Source organism: Lepidochelys kempii, chromosome 1 (assembly GCF_965140285.1).
Source record: "Lepidochelys kempii isolate rLepKem1 chromosome 1, rLepKem1.hap1, whole genome shotgun sequence".
Lineage (NCBI taxonomy): Eukaryota > Metazoa > Chordata > Testudines > Cheloniidae > Lepidochelys > Lepidochelys kempii.
The window spans coordinates 199,762,938-199,769,975 of record NC_136380.1 but is presented as its reverse complement, the minus strand read 5'-3'; positions in this window follow the sequence as shown (position 1 = coordinate 199,769,975).

Here is a 7,038-nt window from a genome sequence, read left to right as displayed (position 1 = left end):
TTTAGCCATAGTGGCTTTTTTTGGCCCTCTTACTGCTTTTTTTTTTTTTAATTTGGGATATTCTTTTAGTTTGACATCTCTATTAGGGTGTTTTTAAATAGTCTCCATGCAGCTTGGAGGCATTTCACTCTTGTAACTTCCTTTTAATTTCTATTTAACTCACTTCCTCTTTTTTGTGTAGTTCCTCTTTTTGAAGTTAAATGCTGCTGTGGTAGGTTTCTTTGGTATTTCCCCCCAACAAGGATTTTAAATTTAATTGCATTGTAGTTCCTATTACCAAGCAGGTCAGCTATATTCACCCCTTGACCCAGATCCTGTGCTTCACTTAGGACTAAATCAAGAATTGCCTCTCCCCTGGGGTTCCAGAACTAGCTACTCCAAGAAGCAGTCATTAATGGTGTCTAAAAATTTTATCTCTGCACCCCATCCTGGGGTGATGTACCCAGTGAATATGGCTATTGGTGAAATCCCCCATTATTATTGTGGGGTTTTTTGTTTTTGTAGCCTCTCTAACCTTCCTTAGCAGGTCAGATTGGTAGTATATTCCTACTGCTATACTCATATTATTCCAGCATGGAATTTCTACCCACAGAGATTCTGTGGTACTGCTTGATTCATTTAAGATTTTTTCTACCTTTATTTTACTATGCTTTCTTTCACATATAGTGCCACTCCACCACCAGCATGACCAATGCTGTCATTCCTATGTATTTTGTACCCTGGTATTACTGTGTCCCATTGATCATCATCATCCCCTCATGTTTCTGTGATGCCTAGTGTGATCATGGAGGCTTAAGCCAACTACAGGCATATGTATCATCTGAGAGTCTGTCAGGCTTAATGCAGGTGGAATGTTATTAAAATTAACTTGTAAAATTACAGTAAAATATGTATTGTTTGGACTTTCCTAAATGCTGGTGAACGGATGACAGTAACACGCAGATGCTAATCTCTGTATTTCTCATGTTCAGAATAATAGCTGTATATGTGTATTACATAACCCTCACATGGCTGGGACAGACTCCATGGTAACTAGAGTCATTAAACATTGCTGAGTTTCACCCCTAAAAGCAGCTCCACCCCTTGGGGAGAGAGTGGTCAACTGATACTCATTAAAAAGCAACATGTCCAGAGGAAACTCCTGGATTCTCAATACAGTAGACAGAAACCAGTACAGCACAGGGGACAATGCAGAAGGGGGAACATGCACCCAGGGATGAGTCACACAGGATGACTTCACTGAATAATTAATTTCTACACTGCCCCCCCCTCCCCCATCACCTTTTTCATCTGTGAGCTCTAGGGTCAAAACAGTCACATGGCAGGGTTTCAGATAAAAGCTGCCTAGTGGAAGAAAACAGGGTTCTTTTTATCAGATTGGCTCCAAAGAGGCAAGGGCTTTGTCTGCCAGGTACAGGACCCCTAGCTGCCACAGCTGGGATAAATCTCCGAAGTTGACTGTATAAGACTTTGTTACTTTGAACAGAAGTTTGATAAGATAGTAACCTAAGTTCGTCTTTGTCTGTCTGTCTTTAGTATTCTTAGAATTGTGCAAACATTTCTTGCTTCGTTTTCATTTAATTAAGAACGCCTAAATACGTTTATTACAGGATCAGACTGAGAATTACATAATTGTATAAAGGAGGAAGATCAAAGGAGGAACTGACCTATGGCATATGTCCGGTCCTTTGAAAACAGGAACTTGGCATTTCCTTGATATTACAGTGTAAAAGGCCTACTATAACAGGTATCCACTTACTTGGTGTCAAGAGGGACTGGGGCTTTCAAGGGGATTGTTTAAAATCTATATTCAGGCTGGCCAAAGCCTAGGGAGTTCATAAGCTCATAAGTTCATAAACAGTGCAGATAGCTGGTGTTTCTAAGGAGTTAGAGTCACAGCTGGTACTAGGTTAACTTCCCTGTTATTGAACAGTTTGCCCTGAAATGGAACTCAGGGTCTTGAAATACCAAGGGGTATGACGCCTATTATATCAATATCCTCATTTAATACCAGGCACTCAAGTTGACCCATCTCAGTATTTAGAGTGCTTGCATTTGTATACAAGCACTTATAAAAATAGTCAGTATTTAGTTGTCTGCCTTCATGTGGGATGTCACTGAATGGGACTCTTTTTCATTTGACTATTTCTCTTCTCCTGTACTTTATATCATAGTACAGAGGAGAGGACAGAAGTTGATAGAGTATCCCCTTTAATAAATCCTCTCCTAAGGGATGTCTGTCCAAACCCGTTGGCTTTCCCAGACTTTAGTTTAAAAACTCCTCTACAACCTTATTAATTTTACATGCTAGCAATCTGGTTCTGTTTTGGTTTAGGTGGAGCTCCTCTTTTCTGCATAGGCTCCTCCTTTCCCAAAAGGTTCCTGAGCTCCTAATAAACTAAATCCCTCCTCCAAACACCATTGTCTCATTCACGCATTGAGACACTGCAGTTCTGCCTGTCTAACTGGCCTGCACGTGGAACTGGAAGCATTTCAGAGAATGCTACCATGGAGGTCCTGGACTTTAATCTCTTATGTAGCAGCCTAAATTTGGTCTCCAGAACCTTTCTCCTACTTTTCCCAATATGTAATTGGTACCTACATTTACCATGACCACCATCCTCCCTCCTATCCCACCCTGCACAGCACATAAGTCTATCTAGATGTCTCAAGAGGTTCTCAACCTTCACACCCAGCAGAAAATTCACCATGTGGTTCTCCCAGTCACCACAAACCCAATTATCTTTCTAATAATTGATCCATTACTATTACCTGGGGGTTCCTAATAATTGGGGTCCCGATATCCTCAGTGTGAGAGGATACCATGACATCATCTGGATGGAGGGTCCCAGCTATGGGATTGTTTCCCTTCACTCCAGCTTGATGTTCTCCATCCCTGAGACTTCCACCTCCTGAACAGCACAGAGGCTAGCAGACTGGGGTGGAACTGCTCTAGTGTGTCCCTGAAAATCTTGTCCATGTACCTCTCCATCTCCCTTAGCTCCTATAATAGACCCACTCTGGTCTCAAGAGCCCATATGCAATCTCTGAGGGCCATGAGTTGCTTGCACTGAATGTACACATATGCCACCTGCCCTCAGGGCAGGTAATCATACATGCTACATTCAGTGCAATAAACTGGATTAGCTCCCACTCTGCTGCTGGACTTCTGCCTGCATTATGTTTTCACTTTTGCGGGGTGGGGGCGGGAGTTGTGTGTGTGTGTCTGTCCTTTGTGGGGGTTTTGGGGAGATGGTTATTGGCCTAAGTTTAGAATATGTTTGCTAGGGATATCTGGCTCTCAAGCTCCCTCTCTAAACTCCCTTGCAAAACTCCCCTGGATGCTAGCTCCTCTGGTTGATTAGGAGCTGGCTTTTTAAACCCCTGTTCTCCATGAGTTAGCCCCACCCCCTTGTCAAAGGATCTTAAAGGGATGAGGAATCAAAAGATAGGGGGCTAGAGCCTCATTAGAGAGCTGAGTCTCACCCTAGTCTAGCCGGATGCTTCGCTTGGCACACAACACACATTACCCAATTGCCAGGCAATGTAGCAACTTCTTTAAAAAATCCGTCACTAGTTTAAAACAAATGTTGAAAGCTGAAATGTGTCATCAAAACAAATTGAGGAACCAATGCTTCCTTCCACGTGCAGTACCTTATGGCTCCATGAAGTGAGCGTTAGCTAGGAGGCCAAGCTGGCAAACTCTCAGGAGCAGTCCTTATACACACAGGTAAGCCCACTGACGTCAGTGGGATGACTGGCATGAGTAAATCTGATCTCAGCAATCCCACTCATCTTGGGCAGTGATACTAGACTGCTCAGTTTCACTGTTGCTTCTATTCGGTTTTGTTCACTCCCCCTCACATTTAATGGTCTTGTGTTTCCAACACAGCAGGGTGTAAGAGACGTGCTGGTGAGAGGCTGAACTTTTCTTTTATTTCCTGTATCCAGTTATATGAGCTGGACCAGGGTTACAAAGTGAGGCCCCCCCTTCAGCAAGGTACTTACACACCTAACTGAAGCATGCACCTATTTTCTACTCAAATGCTTAAAGTTAGGAATGTGCTTAAGTACCTTGTTGAATCAGGGCCCTGTTACGTGGCAGAAGTCCGTATTCACTAACTCCAGTGGTTACCAGCACACAGGGGAAGGTTTAACTCAAATAATCTTGTTTTCATGGAGATGGGTGGTTATTTTTTTTCATGTCACGAAAATACTATATACACATGACTAAACTTTCATTTGGGGCCTGTACTAATTTGACGGAGTCCCTTTAAAAGACATGATGTTTCCTAGGCAGTATAATGCAATGACAATAATGTTAGTAACATTCAGTACATTTATTATATTGCATTTACCACCAGCAAAACACTTTACTAACACCAATTAAAGCCCCACAACACCTCTGAGAGGGAGATCAATATCCCCTTTTTATTCCTATTTTACAGGCTTAGTTCCTCTATCACCAGACGTGTCCAAGATCACAGTGTCAGTGATAGAGCCACACACTGCTTTCCAGTAATCCCCTGTGCACACGCTGGTAAAGTTGTCCACTTAAATCAACCCTTTTAACAGACAAGTCATTGCAGAGACCTACAGGCTCCCAGAAATACAGTTCTTGCTATGGGCAACCTTGAGAAAATCTGCTCCAGGTTGCTGAAGTCTTAAATTTAAATGGATACAGACGAGGCATTCACTGTATGCTGACATGAGGTACCTAGAGCAATATTTCTCCCCTCTGTAGGATTGGCTGTTCAGCACAGAACTGATAGGCATACAACACCACATGTTACAAAAATTGATTTCCTGTCCTGGTATTTGGTCATAGACAGAGGGACTTTCATAGGAAGGGGCAGAGTGGGAACGGGGGACAGTCAATCACATTAGACTTGGAACTGTGTCATTTTCCAGACTGCCAGTTACAGCTAAGTGAATGATTAGAAAGACAGATTATACGCACACACACGATTTTTGATCTTCAGTGGTTTAAAGGGGAAGAACCTCAGTAGAGGTCCCAAAGTAACAGCTGTCTCCAGATTCTAGGGGCCTGATTCTCTGTTGCGCTGCACATTGCATATTCATTTACAGTGGCAGAAAGTGACTGCAGAGTGGATATAAAATACTACCATTCTGATGTGGAAGCAATTTACACCCACTTGGCACCAGTGTAAATGACTGCACAAGATCCAGGGCAACAGAAAATCAGGCCCCAAGAAATGCAAAGATGCACAACACAGAAATCAAAACCATAACTGTTACACAGCTACGTACACAACACAAGTAGAGCCGGGATGGAAACATCTCTTACCTGCACACAGATATGTGCAATAGGCTCCCAGAAAATGACTGATTGTGTAATTTAGGTAGTGGCTTTGAAACTGCTGCCATTCCTTTCAAAGTTGCTGCAGTGTGAAAGTTTCTTTAAACATTTCTTTCTGTCGTTCATTCCACAGTCACTAGAAAGGAGTTATGCCTCAATAACTGCGCCAAAAAAAACCATTTTTAAAAACTTTACAAATGATCTTCCTACTCAATTAATATATATATATATATATATATATATATATAGTCAGTGGGGAAATAATTTATATTTTAGAAATGAAGGAGTTCTACTAATTGATTTTATCTTTATCAATATATTAATACAATTCTAGCAAACCTAATACACACACACACAACCAGTATATGGAGACAGTTAATATCTTACTACATTGTTATTAATTTCCTGTGAGCTGCCTAGAGGCCCCACTTGAGACCAGAGTCCCACTGCAATAGGGACTGTATGGACACCCAGTAAAAGACAGTCCCTGTCCTGATGAATTTACAGTCTAAAGACCTACAGCAGACTAATGGCGTGGGAGCAGAGGCAGAGACCTATCCACAGTCTCATTGCAGGTCAGTGTAGAGCCAGAAAGAGAACCACTGAATGCATCCGATGAAGTGAGCTGTAGCTCACGAAAGCTTATCCTCAAATAAATTGGTTAGTCTCTAAGGTGTCACAGGTACTCCTTTTCTTTTTGCGAATACAGACTAACACGGCTGCTACTCTGAAACCTAGTTCTTCTGAGCATCTCAACTGAGGGCACAGTGCAAATTCCGCATCTTATAAGACATGATGAAATTGATTTGGGGGACAGTCATCTTCCCGAGCAGGGGATGGATTCCATCATGTAATGGGACTTTTCTATATCTATTATGATCCTACGATTCCAATTACATATGATATGAGCACCCCGTACACCCAGTACCTCATAATCAAGTACAATTTAAAAGTCTGGCCATTCTGAAGACCCAGTTAACCTTTCTGTACATATGTACAGACAGACAAGCGTGAAGTTATTCAGAACAGCACCAGGATTGCATTGTATAGGTGCTCACTTACCACAGGGACAAACACAGTATAAATAGATAGAGCAAATGGCTAGTTTATGCCATATTAAACCATAAGCCACAATATTTCAATGTGATTTCTGCTAATCTCTTATCATCAGGAAGTTAAAATTCTATTTTTTGTCCAGGCCATGTTCGTCCCTTTCTAAAAAGAAATCTTGCAACAGGAAAAACACACAAACAAATGGCTGTTACAAATCATAGCAATCAGTAAGCAACAGTTCAAAGGCAATTTTAAAGGGCCACCAAGTTTGTTAGAGCCAGAGCACCACCTACAGCTTTAGATGATATGGTAAAAAGAAAATACAAGTGCTTTTTGGAAGGTCTTCCCTCAGTGTCTGATTCAAGGTGTTTTGGTATTCCGGCTGTCCCCAGGATGCCTTTTGGTTTCCATGCACATTCTGTATCCTGTTTGTCATGGGCAAACCCACAACGTCACAGAACCACTTTTCCCCTATTACACTGTAAGCTGAGAGACTGTCAAATAGTATAAAGTAAAAAAATGGGACTTTCTAAGGACAGACAGAGCACTGCCTGCACTCCAGCACTGCAGAGTTCCTAGCGACTCTTTGTTTCCTTCTACGTGTCCTCCATCGAGAATTAGGAGATTTCCACACTGGGAGAATAAAATAAAAATCTCACTTGCAA